The sequence below is a fragment of the Pongo abelii genome, chromosome 17 (assembly GCF_028885655.2).
Source record: "Pongo abelii isolate AG06213 chromosome 17, NHGRI_mPonAbe1-v2.0_pri, whole genome shotgun sequence".
In the NCBI taxonomy this organism is placed as follows: Eukaryota; Metazoa; Chordata; class Mammalia; order Primates; family Hominidae; genus Pongo; species Pongo abelii.
In genome coordinates, this window is record NC_072002.2 from 40,033,594 (window position 1) to 40,052,221 (window position 18,628).

Below are 18,628 nucleotides of genomic sequence, written 5' to 3' on the forward strand. Positions count from 1 at the left end.
GGATAGAAAGACAGTCCTGACAAGATTTAAGTACTGTGCCAGAAAGCCAAGCATATCAGGTTCCAATTAACATTCTCAATCCAAACTCATCTCAATTTTTCTCAGGTTGAAGGAGATTGGGCTATACTGAAGGGTTGTACTTATAAAGTGATTATGAAATTTTCTCCTGTCATTCAGTTTGGTGTGATATCTCTGGGCAATTTCGGATGTTGCTGCTGTAGCAACAGCGTACTTAGTGCTTGTCACATACAGGAGCATTCTGAAATTGTGAGGGAGGAGCCTTGATTTATAATGTGCTACAAATTGCTCTCAGCACTAGAATACAAATTCAAATATGATAGTTGATACCAATCTGCAATGTATTTTGGAGTAATCCCAATTGCTTATGAAAATCCCTTGATGGTTTGGGGATACATTTTGTCTACCAAACAGTCACTCTGACTGCATCGAGAATTCAGACACAATTTTTAAAATGCAGAAGGGATTTCAGGGCAAATTAGATTTTTCAAACCCCAAGTGTTCAAAATAGAGGCATCTTTGCTTTAAGCACCACGACCCTGTAAGACTCTGCAGATAGGGTGTCTCTGAGAAGAAATTTCATTCCTGGTAAATATGACTGGGGATGTCAGTTGAGCACAACTTGAAATAATCTGTGCATGTTAGGCATTTTCCTACATGAAGAGAGAACAGCGCATTTCTCATTTCCTTTCACATCTTTATTGCACAAGAGAAGCCAGTATGTGGTATCACACACACACACATGCACACAAGTAAATCCATTGGTAACTGTTTGTACAATCGCCTAAAAAGTGCCAGTGTGGAAACAAGTGTGTAATGTGGCTACTGAATCAATAGAGTTATAACATATTTTGATTACTTGATTAGAATCCAACACATCTATAATGCATTACTTGCTTAGAATTTGATAATAAAATCATCATAAACTAATGTCAAGTTCAAGTGCCTGTATCTAACTTGAGGGGAAAGAAGCAGAGGAAAGAACTAGACTAATCAGTACACTGCTACCAGCAGGGAAAGGAGGCATTCTCAATGGGCTTGCCCTGAGCTATTGTCAGCTGAATGCAATAGCCAGCAAGAAGGCATGGACAGCTGGAAAAAGGGAAGGCAGATTGTTTTTGTGGCAGTGAGCATGATCCTTGCCCATTGAAAGGCCTGAGAGAATTGCTTAACACCAGTCCCTAGATCAAGGATAGGCCAGGACAGGGGGATGTGCTCTTCATCATGTTACAGATGGGGAGGAGGCCCATAGACATGTCTTATGTTAGAAATTAAAGCCTTGTATTTGTTTGCTAGGGCTTCCACAAGGTACCATAGACTGGATAGCTCAAAAAAATGAAATTTATTTTTTCACAGTTCTAGAACCTGGAAGTGTCAGATCAAGGTGTCTGCAGTGTTGGTTTCTTCTGAGGCTTCTCTTTGGCCTGCAGATGGTCACCTTCTTCTCCATATCTTCCCGTGAGCTTCACTCTGTATGTGACTATTTAGTAATCTCCTCTTCTTACATGAACATCAGTCATATTGAATTACGGCAACCCTAATGATCTCATCCTAACTTACTAGCCTCTTGAAAGACCCCATCTCCAAATACAGTTACACTCTGAGGTACTCTTGAGTTAGAACTTCAAGATATAAATTTGGGAGAGGACACAATTCAGCCCATAACAAGCCGAGATGTTGATGTTACTTATGTTTCATCTCTACTAAGTTTCCTCTTTCCTTATGCTTTTGCCACATTAGCCAAAAGCATTTTGACAAACTGGGTCCTCCCTGCTTGATATAGTAAGAACATGTTAAAGAAGCCAATCAAGGATTTGATACCTCTTGGTTCTAAAATAGGCCTTCTAGTTTTATTTATGCAGTTACCAACTGTCTTGCACTATAAACTTCAGAGGCTTGTATTGTAGTTCAAGTTTAGCCATGTGACTTGCATAGGCCTTTAAAATGCAAATGAAAGTGAAGTGTGCCACTTCCAAGTAGAAGCATTCAGAGCCATTGCATGGTTCCACCGTGTTCTCCTTTCCTTTGGCCATAAGCCCTAAATATTCCCAGATTGAGCACATATTTGAGCAAAATCAGCCTTTGTTGTTGTAAGCCACCAAGATTTTTGGAGTGGTTACCATAGCATGGTTTAGCTGAAGCTGGGTGATACATCCTACATTCTTACCCCTGCCCCTGAGCCTCTTGCTCATCTGTATTGTTGAACAATTCATCAGTTACTATAAATCCCACTAGCATGTCCCATGTAGATCCATCTGCCCACCCTGGGAGGTGTCATAAGTTCTACTTGCTCAAATAAAACTCTGATTCCTTTTGTTCCTTAATCAGCAATCAGAAAAAAGCAATTTGACCAAACTGACACATAGGAAGGTGTGCAGAAACCTCTTCTGCCCAGGTTGATATATAACTTTTCTACAGAAACCTCTAATTTTTTTATTTCAATAGGTTCTTGGGGAACAGGTGATGTTTGGTTACATGGATAAGTTCCTTAGTGGTGATTTCTGAGATTTAGGTGCACTCATCACCTGAGCAGCACACACTGCACCTAATGTGTAGTCTTTTATCCCTCACCCCCTCCTACCCTTTTCCCTGAGTCCCCAAATTCCACTGTATGATTCTTATGCCTTTTGTCCTCACAGCTTAGCTCCCACTTATCAATGAGAACATATGAGATTTGGGAACCTCTGATTTAAAGAGAGATGTATTAATCCAAAGAAAAGACTCTCTAATAATGGGATTTCATAAAAGTTGTCTGGGGAAGAGGAAGGACATTTCAGCATCTGTAACACTACTTTATGTACTTACAAATACCCCTCCCTGCCACAGTTAGAAAGAAAACATCAACATGTATATTCTAGTGATCATATTCAAGATACAATCTGAACTATATATACCTATAACTACTTACCATGTGCAGACACTGTGCAAGGATCTTTGCATACATGATTCCATATAATCTCCTCAATGGCTCTATGCAACAGGTATGACTTTCCCCATACTGCGGAGAAGTAAATAACTCTCTGGCTTCATACAGCTGGAGAGAGACAGATCTCTGCTCACAACCATGGTGCTATATAACAGTGACACCAATATACCTTTTATTCTCAGCATCTCGGGGAAAATAGAGCATTATTGTGGATTTTTGAGTTTTTTTCATCCTACTTTATGATCTATGCTTTAATTTTTTAATGATGTTTATGATAAAGGGGAGTAAATGGAGACAAGTATTTCCCATAAGAATGTCTTAGTCAATTCAAAACCAAAGTTTATCTCTTCTGTTTCAAATACTTAGACATAATAGATGAGAAAGAAAACATGACAAAAGAAAAAAGAAAACAACAAACCAGAAAGATGTATCAAGGCTCAAAGCAACTCAAAGGTCCCTGTGGATCAACGACACAGAAACCCAAAGCAATAATGGGAAAGTGGGGGAGATGCTAAAACCACAGCCTATCAGATTCTGGTGGTCATTAAGCTCGCTCCAAAAAGGTAATAGGGACTAAAAGTGTTCCATGCCAGATGGACATCTAGAGCTAGGCTCACCGCTTGAAGCCAGAAACTGGAGGGTGTCTCTCTACTGTCCTAAAAGGAGATTTTTTTTTTTTTTAATGCTACTGAATGAGGACTGAGGCTTCAGTTGTTAAAAAGCCAGGAGTCTAGCAAAGTGGGAGGAACCAAGTTGCCTTCTGGTTCTGTGAACAGATGAGCTATGTTTCTAACACTATCAAAAACACTGTACAATGATAAAACCTTGTTCTTAACTAGAGTGCCAGGGCCTGAATGAAAGCAATCGTATAATCTCTAGGTAGAAAGAAGTGGGTACAAAGGGAGAAAGCGAAGGAAAAAACAATCTCCCTACTTAAGATGTGTTCATAAACCCAAATCCCAAAACACAAAGAAAACGAATGTTCACAAAGAGAGCCAAAAACAAATCAATTAGTTAAATAAACTCACTTCAAATAAGATCCATGTCATAAAACAGCCTAAGAAAGACTTTAAAATATGTGGCTAGGATGGTCAAAAATATAAATGAGCAACAGCATCTAGAAAAACATAATAACAAATAATCAAACAAGATACTTATGAAAAATAATTAGGAGTTTTAGAATTTAAAAAATATAGAGAAAAAGAAAAAATTAAGGGAATAAATTCTAGACTGGACTGAAGAGATTTAGTAAATTTGAGCAGTTGCGGCATGTATTCAATGGGAGTTCCAGCAAAAGATCATTGAAAAAAATGATGGTTGAGAATTTCCCAGAGATGAAGAAAGACATATATCCTTAGACTAAATGTGTGCTTCAAGTTCTGAGCAGGATAAAGAAGAATAAATGCACACCCAGTTTGAAAAAAATCTAAAAGCTGCCAAAAATGACAGATTACCTACAAAATAACAGCAATTAGGCTGGCAACAACACTTTCATTAGCAAAAATATAGGTCAAAAGACAACAGAATAACATTTTCCAAGTGCTCAGGTAAGGAAATAGTGAATCTCAGATTTTATACACAGCTAAACATCTAATTAAGAGAAAGAGGGAAAAATAAAGGCTTTTTTACATGTATAAAAATAAGAGTTTACCACTCACAGATGCCAATTGAAAGATGTATTAAAGACTATGCTCAGCATGAAGGGAAAGGGAAGCTGGCCTGAAGATGAATGTGGATGATGCACAGCTCCACCATATCCAACGCCCCAGCCATAGGATAATTCTATTTTCCTATCCCTCTTGAAGTCATGCTTGGCCATATGACTTGCTTTGGCCAAGGAAATGTGAGCAAGCATGATGGATAATTCTCTTGCATGGAAGCTTTAAGAGCCAGCATACCCTCTCCCCTCTGCCTCTGCTGATGCCGGCTGCTCCTTCAGGTGGCCTTCGGAATGCAGGAGCTGAATCCTAGCCAACCTGGAATGTAAACAAGAAATAAAACTGTATTGTTTCAGCCCCTGCTTTTAAAGTTGTTACCGCAGTATTATGACTAGGAAGGACAATTATGCAAATTTGGAGAGATTATAGAAATTGATAAAATATGCTGGGAAATTAATTAAAAATCAATTAGAAAAATACTAATTTTTAATGAACTTCCAAATCTCTAGGCAATGATAGTACAGAATATGTTCAAAGGAGAATGTAAAAATACTCTGAAAGAAATACTAAATAATCTTAAGCTTTGTTTAAAAATGTACAGATAAAGGCCGGGCACGGTGGCTCACGCCTGTAATCCCAGCACTTTGGGAGGCTGAGGTGGGCAGATTACTGGAGGTCAGGAGTTTGAGACCGGCCTGGCCAACATGGCAAAACCTCATCTCTACTAAAAATGCAAAAATTAGCCGGGCGTAGTGGTGTGCGCCTGTAATCCCAGCTACTCAGGAGCCTGAGGCAGGAGACTCTCTTGAACCCGGGAGGCAAAGGTTGCAGTGAGCTGAGATCGTACCACTGCACTCCAGCCTGGGCGACGAGTGAGACTCCATCTCAAAAAAATAATTAATTAATTAAAAATCTATACATAAGTATATGTGTTTAAAATTTAAGATACTCAACAGCAAAATGGAAAAGCAATCTAGTTTTCAAACCATAGAGTGGGGAAAGGGGAATACTGACAACTCACCCAATTCATGTGAAATTAGAACAAAGAGAGAAGAGGGGGAGAAAATGATGATAAACAGAAATCAGAAAAGAATATGGCAGAAATTGGTCCAAATGTAAAAATTATAATAAAATGAAAGGAGAAAAGTCACATATTAAAAGACCAATCAAACTGGATCAAACTGAATCTAATCACATTGAATTTTTTAAATTCACCTATTCGCTGTACTGTAAAAAACATACCTAACACAAAGTCACACAAAAAGATACAGACAAAGGACACTAGAGAAATTGTTTTCGACTGAACTGTACTCTCCCCAAAGTTCATATGTTGTAGTACCACCCCCGGAACTTCAGAGCGTGACCTATTTGGTGATGGGGTCTGTAAAGAGGTAATTCAGTGAAAAATGAGGTCATTCGGTGGGCCCTAATCCAATATGACTGGTGTCCTTATAAAAAGAGAAAATTAGGACACAGAGACACACAAAGGGAAGACCATATGAAGACACAGGGAGACAACAGACATCTGAAAGCCAAGGAGAGGCCTCGGGAGAAACCAACCCCTATGACTCAGACTTCCAGCCTCCAGGACTGTGAGAAAATAAATTTCTGTTGTCTAAGTCACCCATTCTCTGGTACTTTGTTCTGACATTCCTAGCAAACTAATACACTCATCCAAAAACATGCCAGTGGCAATATGAATATCAGACAAAACAGAATTACAATCAAAAAGAATTAATAGCATTACAATGAGATATCAACCATGCAAAAGGACCAGTCCACTAAGACATAAGGCCATTTCCTCTTGAACCCTCTCCAGCCAATTAGTTCCCACCCCTCCAAAAAAAAATCACTACTTCACATTACCAAAAACTAATAGTGAGTTTCCAGTCTTCATCTAACACAGCCTTTTGCAGCATTGGGCGGAGTGGATGATACTCTCCTTCTAGAAAGCCTTTCCTCACTTTCCTTCTCAACACAGTACTCTCCTCACCTTCTCCCTCTCACTGGCTGCTCTGCCTTTCCCAGTCTTAAATCCTAGCTGGAGGTGCCGGGCACAAGCTTCTGACACCTTCTCTCTCCACCCAAATGCTCAAGGCAGAGCAGAGGCTGCGGCTGTTTCCTGAGAACAGCTGCAGTGGTGGTGTGGGGGGATGTGGGAATAACAGTCCCCTGTGATGCAGGGCAGAGCAAAGGCGGGGCAGGGAGCAGACAGGGGACCAAGCAAACACACGGGCACAAAATCATGCACAGACATCACAAGGCTGTACTGCAAAGGGACTTCTTCATTTTCATCCCCGTATCTAATTCACTCAGGTCTTTCCCATCTCACTAAATGGCAATCCCATTCACTCAATAGCTCAGGCAAAAATCTTAGGAGCCACTCTTGATCCCTTTGTTGCTATACTCTCTGACATCCAGTTCATCAGCAAATCCAGGGGGCCAAGTATCCAAAATATATTCTGAATCCCCCCCACTTCTGACTATCACCTCCATAGTACAAGCCACTGCCCCCTCTCCTGCCTGGATGACTCCATTCGCCTCCTCACTGGTCCCTATCTCCCATCTTGTTTCACTACGGTTCGTTCTCCACACAGCCGACAAATGGATCCATTCAAAATGAGAGTCATCCCCTGTCATCCATATCTTGCCATTCTTCAAACACACTCATGGTGCTCTCTCAACATAACATCCCCCCTCCTCTGGGCCTTCCCTTCCATTGTCTCCACTTGGAATGATCTTCCCCATACACCCACATGACTCATCTTGTTGCTTTGTCCAGTCCATCACCTGAGTGGCCTCCTGAGAGTACCTTCTCTGGCCAGTCCTGTAGTGCAGCTCCCCATCCAAGCCAACCATCTCTCCCCTCGCCCTGCTTTATCCTTCCGCACAGCACTGGTTGTGACATCTGATATTAGGTGAAATTTGCTTATTAGAAAATTTGTCTCTCCCACTAGGATAAGAGCTACCTGAAAGTAGCAAGTTTCTTGGTCTTGTCCACTATGCCTGGAACAGTGCTGGACACACCATTGGTACTCAGTCAACATTTGCTGGTGGAACGAATACTTAGGTCAGTGAGTTAATCATGAAATTGTATGTATCTAATAGCAAGGAGGCATGAAGTCATTCTCTCTTACACCCCACGGAATCAGCAAGACCTTGAAATATTTAAGCAAAATCTGAGAGAATTCAAGAGAAACCCACAATCTTCAAGTTATATCTTTCTTTATATCAAGTGTGACAGATAAAGCAGATTTTTTTAAATAGTAAGAATGTGGCACATTTAAACAACAAATTAATATCTGCTCCAAAATATACATGAAACTCTATATCCCCCAAATAGAGAATATATATCCTTTATATGTACACATTGATGAAAACTAATGATACACTAAATCAGAAAGGAAGCTCTAACACATTTCAATGACTCTATATCATAGATTCTATCCATCATTTCTAGCAAACTTCAATGAATCTATATCAAATATGGACCAATGAATACGGTCTACATTTCATGAATCTAGGCTATATTTTGTGAACATGACAAAATTAAAATCAAAGTCAACAATAAAAATACAGGAAGTTAAGAAATACATATTTGGAAACCAAAAATTGGGCCTCTAAATATGCATGGGTTAAAAGAAAATTAGAACAGAAATTACTGTATTACATTTCAAAACTTGTGCTGTGTATCTAAAGTATTACTTACAGTTCAATGTATGGCCTTCAATGAATTTGCTACAAAACAATTGTTTAAAAAATAATTAAGCATTCAAATCAAGAAATTAGAATAACAAAAGAGTACATTATAAATGCATGAGGCAGGAAGCAAAATACGACAAAAGACACTTATGAAATAGAAACAAAGAATAGGAAGCATCTACAAAATAAAAGTTATCTTTGGAATAACAAGATGTTAAGTAATATTAACAAATAAAAAGGACAACACTACATACAGAAGAGGACAAAATTATTAGAAGTACTTTACATAACTTTGTGCCAATTAATGGATAATTTTGTATAAAAATAAATTTATCAACATTGAAGTAATAGAAAACTTCACTAAATTAATAAACTACACATTGAAAAAAGTAGCAGCCAAATCTCCTTCACTCCCAATTTTTCCCCTCAAAACAAGTGGCACGGTTTTACAGCTGAGGCTTAACAAACCTTTAAGAAACCCATAATCCCCATTTTAAAAACTATTTTATAAAAGAGAAAATGGGAAGACAAGACAATTAAGTTTATACCACATACCCAAAGAGAACAAAGGCAGTAGAAGGAAAGGTAGAAAAACAAAACAAAGCAAAGTAAAACCATATAGGAAAAAAAATTGATACATTTGGTTCATTAAAATTAAAAGCTTTTCTACATCAAAAGATAGCATAAGCAAAATGAAAAATCTATCCCAGAAAAATAACTTCTGGGAGAAGTTATTTGCATATACAGTCTATATAAAACAAAAGAATATGTGAAAAACTTATAAAATCAGAAAAAAAGGACAAATTAATGCAACAAATGGACAAAATATATACCTAAGCAATTCACAAAACCAGAATAGACAATAAGCTTTTAAAGAAAGACTCAATCTCATTAGTAATCAAAGAAATGCAAAGTGAACCAACAATGAGATGCCAATTTATTCCCAACATATTGGCAAATCTAAAAGCCTCATAATACCTCGTGTTGAGAAGAATATTGAGAAAGGCTGAGCTCTCGTATACGGTTGGTGAACCTATAAACTGGTTCCACAACTTTGGAGCACAATATGGCAATAATAAGTAAGGATAGCATGGCTAACAGCCTAAAAAGTCCAATTCTTGGTATATAATTCAGATAAATTCTCTGGCACATGTGACATGCTCAAGAATGATTGTTGCAGCAATTTTTGTTGTAGCAGGGGAAAAAAATCAGAAACAACTTAAATGTTCATTAAGAACAAATTGGCTAAATAAATTGTAGTACAATCATACAAAGGACTTTATACAACAATCAAAATAAATTAATTAGAGCTGCAATTATCAACATGGATAAATCTCAAAAACATTAGGTTAAGCAAAAAAAAGGGCCAGTTATAGAATATATACAATATATTATCAATATAAGACTGAAAACATACAAAGCAACACAATTTAATGTTTGTATATGGTGTATAAGCAGTGATTTTATTAGTATAAAAACATGCATAAGAATAACAATGTTGGCACTCAAGATAGTGCTAATATCTGGAGAAGAAGAGATTGTTATGTTATCAAGGAGATGTAATACACAGCAGGCTTTAACTATGTTGATGGATGAATGGATAGATGATACATAGATAGAGAGATAGATAGATAGATAGATAGATAGATAGATATAGTATTTTTATTCCCTTAAAAAAAGATCTACTAATTAAACTAAAAAGCTTCTGCACAGCAAAATAAACTACCATCAGAGTGAACAGGCAACCTACAGAATGGGAGAAAATTTTTGCAACCTACTCATCTGACAAAGGACTAATATCCAGAATCTACAAAGAACTCAAACAAATTTACAAGAAAAAAACAAACAACCCCATCAAAAAGTGGGCAAAGGATATGAACAGACACTTCTCAAAAGAAGACATTTATGCAGCCAAAAGACACATGAAAAAATGCTCATCATCACTTGCCATCGGAGAAATGCAAATCCAAACCACAATGAGATACCATCTCACACCAGTTAGAATGGCGATCATTAAAAAATCAGGAAACAACAGGTGCCGGAGAGGATGTAGAGAAATAGAAACACTTTTACACTATTGGTGGGACTGTAAACTAGTTCAACCATTGTGGAAGTCAGTGTGGCCATTCCTCAGGGATCTAGAACTAGAAATACCATTTGACCCAGCAATCCCATTACTGGGTATGTACCCAAAGGATTATAAAACATGCTGCTATAAAGACACATGCACACATATGTTTATTGCGGCACTATTTGCAATAGCAAAGACCTGGAACCAACCCAAATGTCCAACAACGATAGACTGGATTAAGAAAATGTGGCACATATACACCATGGAATACTATGCAGCCATAAAAAAGGATGAGTTCATGTCCTTTGTAGGGACATGGATGAAGCTGGAAACCATCATTCTCAGCAAACTATTGCAAGGACAAAAAACCAAACACCACATGTTCTCACTCCTAGGTGGGAATTGAACAATGACAACACACGGACACAGGAAGGGGAACATCGCACAGCGGGGACTGTTGTGGGGTGGGGGGAGGGGGGAGGGATAGCATTAGGAGATATACCTAATGTTAAATGACGAGTTAATGGGTGCAGCACACCAACATGGCACATGTATACATATGTAGCAGACCTGCATGTTGTGCACATGTACCCTAAAACTTAAAGTATAATTTAAAAAAAAAAAAAAAGATCCAAAGCAAATAAGGCAAAATGTTAACATTTGTTAAAGTTCCATTGTATGTAAGTAGGTGTTTGTTACATTACTTATTCTCAATGATTTTTTTTCTGTATGTTTGCAGTATTTCATAATAAAAAAACACAAAAAATAAAAACAAGGCAGGAGGCAGGAATATAGCGAAAGGAAGGACTAAACAAGAGAGGATGGGGGAACAAATCAGGTTAGAATTATCTGGAAACTGGGGGAAGGAAAACAAATACGAGAAGGTAAAACAAAAAGGACGTGCCAGACAACGAAGGTAGCAGAAAATGGACAAAAGAAAGCCGCCGCTGGCTAATGTCTGAGGGAATGAAGGCATGCCAATACCATTTCACCCTCTCTTCCACTGCTGATTCCACTAACTCAATGGCTCCCCAGGAGACGGGGCTGGTGGCAAGAGAATCCAGGGTTGCATTGATCCCACGAACATCACCTCTGCTCTCATTGCTCCCAGCAGCTGGATCTCTATTAGTGCAGAGCTCAGGGGGGCTGGGGAGAGGAAGCTTTATTTACCTGTCTCCACTTAGGCACAGTCTTGTCTGTGATTCCTGAAATCTAATGATGAGAAAGACGTGTTAGCACTCCTAAGACTGCTTTTCCCTGCCATGGTAAATCGCTCCCTGAGCAACGTCAACTTTAGGAAACTATTGACCATTTAATTCTAGCAAGTAAAGCCATTTCTGCTTTCAGGAGAAATTGATGTGTATTTTGTTCATACAATATAAAGTGGAACTTACCATCTTTAGTCCCAAACATTCCCCATCTCTGTCTGTCCCTCTCCCCACTCAGGCACGGAGTGTGACGCCATCTTGGCCTCTCCTTCCTTACCCTCCACGTTCAATAGTTATCACGTCCTCTCACCTGGGTCCCTACCAACTGCCTGCACAGTTGGTCTCCCTGCCTAAGGCTGCGCCCCTTAAAGACAGTCCCCATTCCACCATCTGATAAAGGTTGTTATAGCCCAGCTCTGATTTTCTTACTCTTTCCTCAGGAAACACAAATGCTGCACCATTGTGTGAATGCAGAGCTCAAACTCTCCACTCCAGGATTGAAAGGAAGCCTGCTACGATCTGGTCCCTCATCTCCTGCAGCTGTTCTGCTCAGCTCATGGCGATCATTAGGCACCCACAGTGTCCCCACCAAATGGTCATCCTTAAACATTCCCTGCCGTTTTCTACCCCTGAACATTTCCTTAAAATGTTCCCTCTACTTTCTCTTTCCCCATCTCCACCTAGGGAAATCCAGTCTAGCCTTCAGGAACCAGTTCGAACGCTGTCTACCTCAAGGCAGCTTCTCTAAAGCAAGATCTACACATCTCAGAACTGACATGTGCACCTCACTACTCTGTTAAAGAGGCAGAGTATTGTTTCCAATTCATTCCTACCTTCCAGTCATATCTAGCACTGTACCTTACACATAACAGATGCTCAACAATACTCCAATGAATGCATGTAAACATGCATTTATATATGTAATACCTATAAGAACATGCATTTTTATAACAGATTTGATATAAACCTAACTTTAGACCAAATGTTTGTTACCTGGTAGTCCCTCAATATGTAATTGTGAGAATTAGTGGATGACAGAGTAAATGAAGGGATGGATTTTCCTAAACTCGCTTTGCCATTGAATGAGACCTCACAGGTCACTGTACATCATTGTTGGTTGCTCTATGTTCTTTCCTGAAGATCCTTAGGAACACACTTCTAGGTTCTGAATGTAACAGATAAACATTAATTCAATTTAATATGGTTCTAAAGGGAAAATACAAATACAAGAACCTGTCTACATTATATAAATGCATTACACTTTACATTGCAACAGACAATGTTAATCACATAATTTGATGTTCTTCTTTTCATTGTTTACTGAACCCTCTTGTTTGAGTGATTCCTCTGCCTTTATTGAGAATACGCTATTGAGAGCAGCCCCTGATGAATACTAGCCCATTTGATTATTTTTTTAAAATAGCACTCAATCACCCTTCTTAGCACTAATAGCACCTTTCTCTACAAATGACTGCCACAGGTTATTAGGTCACATTTTCCTGAAATATTCTTCTTTCATTTATAACTTTTAAATTAACCCAATTATTTCTAACAGTGAGTATCTTCAACAGCAAAAAAAAAAAAATGTATTGTTATGTTACTCAATTCATTGTTGAAAGGAATTGGGAAAGCTTGTGGGAGTGGAAATTGATCATGAAACCAACACATCCTCTGTGCACTTTACAACACCTCCTCCCAAAGGAGCCGTCACTATGCTGAGACTACCAGGGCCACCAGCACCCTCTTGCTTCTGCACATCTAACTGAGAAATGACCCTGCACAAATGAAACTCAATTTTTTACGTCAATCAACTGATATTACTTCCAATGTAATATTTTCACTCACACAGCATTAAATATATATATGCACTAAACCTTCAGTCAGCTTGAAAAGAAGCTAACAAAATTTCACCATTTCAATAAGAGTGAGTCAATTTAGGGGGCTTTGTTTTGTCTAGAGGCAAGATTTTTCTCTTGGGTTATTTCAATACCATGAGTGTCAATCAAAGAGCCACACTCTAAAGACCAAGAGAATATCAGATGAGATCCATCACCAGGCTGAATTTTGGCCTGTATTTGTAAATGATTTCGTCAGCTAGGTCATCAATCACAAAGTTATCTGCATGGAGAGGGTACTTCATTATTGTTCTATGGGGCTCCAATTAAGTGGGACGTGACAAACAGTTATCACATTGACAGCTCATCCAAGTATCAGCAATTACCACAACCTATGGCCATGAGGGGAGTGTGGGCCTCTCTGTTTCCCACTTAGGTGGAGGCTGACTGAAATGAAGTATTTCCTTCCAGCAGCCTTCTGAGCATCGGGCTTCTCACCAAGAAAGCATTTCCTCATAAAACACTCATAGGCCCCCAATGCAATGTCTAATGTACAATCATGAGTTCACATCAATTTTAAATTCCTATACACATGCAGACTGACATTAGTGCAAAGACTTTCCATGCAAAAAAAGGATAATTATGTGTTTTTTTTCATTCCTAGAACTCTCAAGAAAACTTAAGCATTGCATCAGATTTTAGGTCCAAGCTCAGAATCGTAACCATGTTTCAGTACAGCATTTTGTACACTTGATCTGTGTATTTTTATATTTATACAAAAGTGTTTAGTCTCTACCATACCAAAGGAGTTGTACGACTGCATAGGAATGATAGGTGCTTTTAGCTCTTCAGGGAGAGCAACATAGTGGCATTTAAGCTGCCTGTGATTGACTAAGGTGATTTGATTTTCTCTAATAACTCACAAGAGCTGTTAGGAAAATTGGATGGTATTTATAATTCTAATTTGTTTTACTCTGTGACTCTAGGAAACAACATTGTGGTAAATATATTGAAATGTCAGGGTTATCACTTGCCACACAAAGTTTATTTTATTTTTCCCCCACTGAACAAATGCCAGCAGCTTAGCCTGCTGAGCCCGAGCTTATGTGAACCAGCGATCCAGGCAGCCTTTGGCAGTTCCGAGTGGCCATTTGGCCCACCCGAGCTTACGCTGCATAGATTCCCCGGGACGGCCTCCAACTTCAGGGTAGGCAGAGACTTTTCAATGCTGCTGGGGCCCCTGTATCCTCCCGCAGCAGCAGGCTGCCTCCTAAGAAGCTGGCTCCTCTAGCTGTTCCAAGAGGGAAACTTGAATACCGTTTTGGCAGCTTCGCAGCTCCATCCACTCTCTACCCATGGCTAAAGAAACTTTTTTTAAGTGCTAGAAGCAATGCTTTGGAATCTTCGTCCAGAATGACTTGGAGGAAAGCTGTCCTGAAAGTTGGGACTAACTCCTTTGGCGAGCTCTGCTGCGGAGCCAGATGCCATTTTTCAGCACGGCAAGTTCATATGAGGAACACAGCTCCAAGGACAATGTCCAAGGAAGGACAGCTCAGATGCACCAACAATTTCTTCATCAACAGAGCTTCAGTCCTGTGGGTCCAAATCCGTCTTCCGTGGAACACAGGGATCAGTTTCAGGAATCCTAAGCTGCTATTCTCCACTTTTTCTTCATTCATTAGTAAATCTGACCAGATGACACAATTACATCATGCCTTTTTTAAACTGCATTATCGTTGGCTTTGTTAGAGACTCATTTTTCATGCCTGTGAGATGCTTATCTTCCAAATAAAGAAAGGAGGGGTGATGAAAAGTGTTTGGTCAATCAGCTAAGACAGGCAGGCAAATCAGCATCCCAGGATGCTTTCTCTCATCAGCCAGAGTCCAGCTCTTGCTGCCTCAGTTTCGGGGTCTGAACAAAATAAGGTTTTTAGGATCATCCTGGCCTAAGCTCAGCTGCATGCTAAGGAATGCATTTTTTAAAAATTAATTTGTTTCATTTTGCTTTTGATTTATAGGGCTTGCTCATTCAGTTTAATCTTATTTAATAATTATGTAAAGAATATACGTAGTTCAAAAGTCAATCCTACCAAGCACTGGTCCTGTATTCTCCGTCCTTTTCTTCTTCTAGGGGTAACCATTTTTAATAATTTTTAGTTTATCCTTCCATGACTTAAGTATAAGCAAATATATTTATATATTCCTATCCCACATCTTTCTTAGATATGAGATAGCTTATCACATACTGTTCTGCACTTTGCTATTTCCATTTACCCAGGAGAGCACTCCTGAGCAGTCTGTATAGCTATTCCACATTTCTTTTTACAGCTGCATAGTACTCCTGGAGTGCTATGTGTCACTGTGTCATTGTGCCATAGTTTATTCATTTAAATCCATGTGGATAGACAGTAGGGGTTTTTTTGTCTTTTGAAATTACAGATAGTGCCACAATTAACAGGCATGCATATATATGCTTTCGTATTTTTGCCAGTTTATCTTTGACATGGGTTCCTAGAAAGGGGATTGCTAGTCAATGGATAATTATATACACACTTAGCAACCCCTTTCTAGGCTTACTAGTCAATGGATAAGTGTGTATGTAATTTACCTGGCTATTGCCTAGTTCCTTCCATTAGGTTTATACCATTTTTCCCTCCCACAAGCAATGTATGAGAGTGCCTATTTCCTCTCAGGTTAACCAAGAGAGAATACTTTCAACATTTTGGATTTTCGATAATGTGATGTCAATCTCCAAAGTTCTGGTTGTCAGAACCAGCTCCATGTTTCATGTCGGGAAACAATTTGTTTTTTCTAAGTGCTCACCTCAGAAAGCCCCTTGGTAATGTTACTGTTACCAACTTTGACTCCCTTTCATCAAAAGAGTGACTTTTCTCTAGGAATGAATGGGAATAAAAGCCCTTCCTATGATTTAGATGACAAAAAATATCATGTGGTCACACAGGAGCCATTAGCAAGGCCTCCTATTCATTCAACAAAGATTTGCTGAGTATCTCCCATGAACCTACTGTGTGCTACTAAAGTGCTTTTGGACTAAGGTATGGGGCTGAAGGGTGGTAAAGGTTTAGAAAAAGTGTCTACTATGGCAAGATAAACTATTCCATAATAGGTTCCAAATAACCCCAGGCAAGTGTGATATTCAGTTCTCGACTAACCAGCTGTGAATAGCAACATGATGCTATTTGCCCAACTCTGGTATTTTCTGCTGCCCCATCAAAAAGGAAAATGAAGAAATTTTATATTTAAGAGGTAGATGAAAGAAAAAGAGAGAACAAAAGCCAGATAAATAAACACGAGACTTTTCTTTCTACTGGGTAGAAGGCTGATTCAACTCTACAGCCATTAACACCCAGCAACAACTTGCACATTGACATTTATCAGTAAATGTTTGTGGAATGTAGGGATAATAATTTTAAAATATCTGTGTACTAGAGGAGAAATATCTAAACCTTCTTTCTCTAAGTCCTCTTACATAAAGAACGTTGCTGATTTTAACCTTTCAGTTTGGAAGTATTTCTTCCAATTCATCAAATTCTGAAAATAATAATAACTGGCCTTTGTTGAGTGGTTCATTTGTGCCAGGCACACTTCTAAGCCCCTTACTTTGTTATCTCATTCAGTGTTCTAAACAACCCTGTTTTGCATGCTTTGATGCAATTATTACCCCATTTTACAGATGGGACAAGTGAGGCACAAAAAGGTTAAGTAACTTATCTACAGTTCAGTTCTTAAGAGTTCCGAGAGTCAGGATGTAGAATTAACACTCTTGAATTCACTTGTAAACTGAGACCTGCAGAAGAATTCATTTGGGAACATAGAGTTGCTATACATAGAATGACCTTCCTATTCCTAAGTGAAACTGTCACCGCCACCATGGCCAAGTCCATCGTCCTCGCCTTGCTGCATCTGCAGGCAGTTTGCCCACCTCCTGGCCATTCTCGGTGGGTCTCATTCTGAGGCTCTATCTCTGCCTTGAGGCTTTTGCTCCAAATGAGTTGATCCTTAATCTGATTATCTATGCATGCAATTGGCCTATTCACCACCTCCCAGAAGCCTAAGCCTGGAGTGTATAGTCCAAAATTCTTTACTATATATTAATAGAAAGTACCTTACTCAGCCTTTCAGCTGTTTATATCACTGTGCAATGGTTTCCAGGATCCAGCTGTCATCAGTCTTCCCCATATGCCATCTAAAGAGAGATGAGTTGCAAGGTTCTATTGCCAGGCCTCCCGTCTTGCAATCTGATATCAGTTACAGCATTTAGATAATGCTGGTAAAAATGATGAAGAAGCTTGATGTGACATCTATGGCTGAACTACCATTCTCCAATTTTTTAACAACTTGCTCCGAAATTGAGATCATATAAGGGCCACATCCTATTAGCCATTCCAGAAAAATGTTGAGCTTCTTAATACTATTTTATTTTACTCTTTTTTCTGTCAATGAATCAATTATCAAACTAAAATCAAGGCAGAAAATGTTTAGCTGCATATTCATACTAACATCAAGACAGAAAACTTGTAGCTGCATATTCATTTGCTCTGGATCTAGAAGAAAAATAAATGAATCCCTGCCTTCTCTCAATTAATGCTGCTCTAAAGAACTATGCTGTTTTTTACAGAATAATCTAAAACCTCCTGTGTATGCTGTTATTGTCTATGTAACTGTAAACCTGATATGATGCTTATAGTATCTTCGCTAATTTAGTCCATAATCACAAATCACAATCATTCGTGATATAAAGACACAAAAGATAGAGAGATGATCAAAATAAAGGGACTGCCTTGAAAATATCTCACCCATATAAGGGAGACAGCACAAAATCAAAATCAAAATGTGATCATATAATAATTAAATGCTATTAGAGGATAATGCACAAAATTATGTCTTACCATTTTCTACATGACCATATGGTGTTTTTATAGTAGAAGAAAAAAATACATTTTTCTTACTTTAAAGCTCTTCAAAGTTAAACATGTATCTCTTGCGCCAGCACTAATTGGTTGCAACTCCAGGAACTTGGATCTGTAGTCCATGAGGGTAGAGCTCATTAATCCCTGGCTACTTCTGAAGTAGGACAGAAATCCTACTTCCCTTTAAAGTTTGCGGTTACGAGTCCTTGCATCTTCTCACCCTCAAAGCAAAGCGAAAACAAATGAACACAAAGGAAAGGAAGGTTTACATTATGGCTA

The 18,628-nt window shown here is 38.8% G+C and overlaps 1 long non-coding RNA gene across 4 annotated transcripts in view; it reads right to left on the bottom strand.

Annotated features, from left to right (window-relative positions):
- Positions 1 to 4,599: 4,599 nt before the first annotated feature.
- The window catches only part of LOC129051522 (uncharacterized), a 121,309-nt gene continuing 107,280 nt past the window's right edge, over positions 4,600 to 18,628 (bottom strand). The window contains exons 4-9 of one of the 4 annotated variants that reach the window (XR_008515879.2): positions 18,389 to 18,570; positions 17,545 to 17,625; positions 12,577 to 12,748; positions 11,546 to 11,587; positions 8,312 to 8,340; positions 4,607 to 4,920 (exon numbers count right to left, since the gene is read on the bottom strand). This is a non-coding gene — a long non-coding RNA (uncharacterized LOC129051522). Of the gene's footprint in view, positions 4,921 to 8,311; positions 8,341 to 11,545; positions 11,588 to 12,576; positions 12,749 to 17,544; positions 17,626 to 18,388; positions 18,571 to 18,628 lie in introns of all 4 variants that reach the window. The other 3 variants (XR_008515878.2, XR_008515876.2, XR_008515877.2) reach the window with 3 other exon arrangements.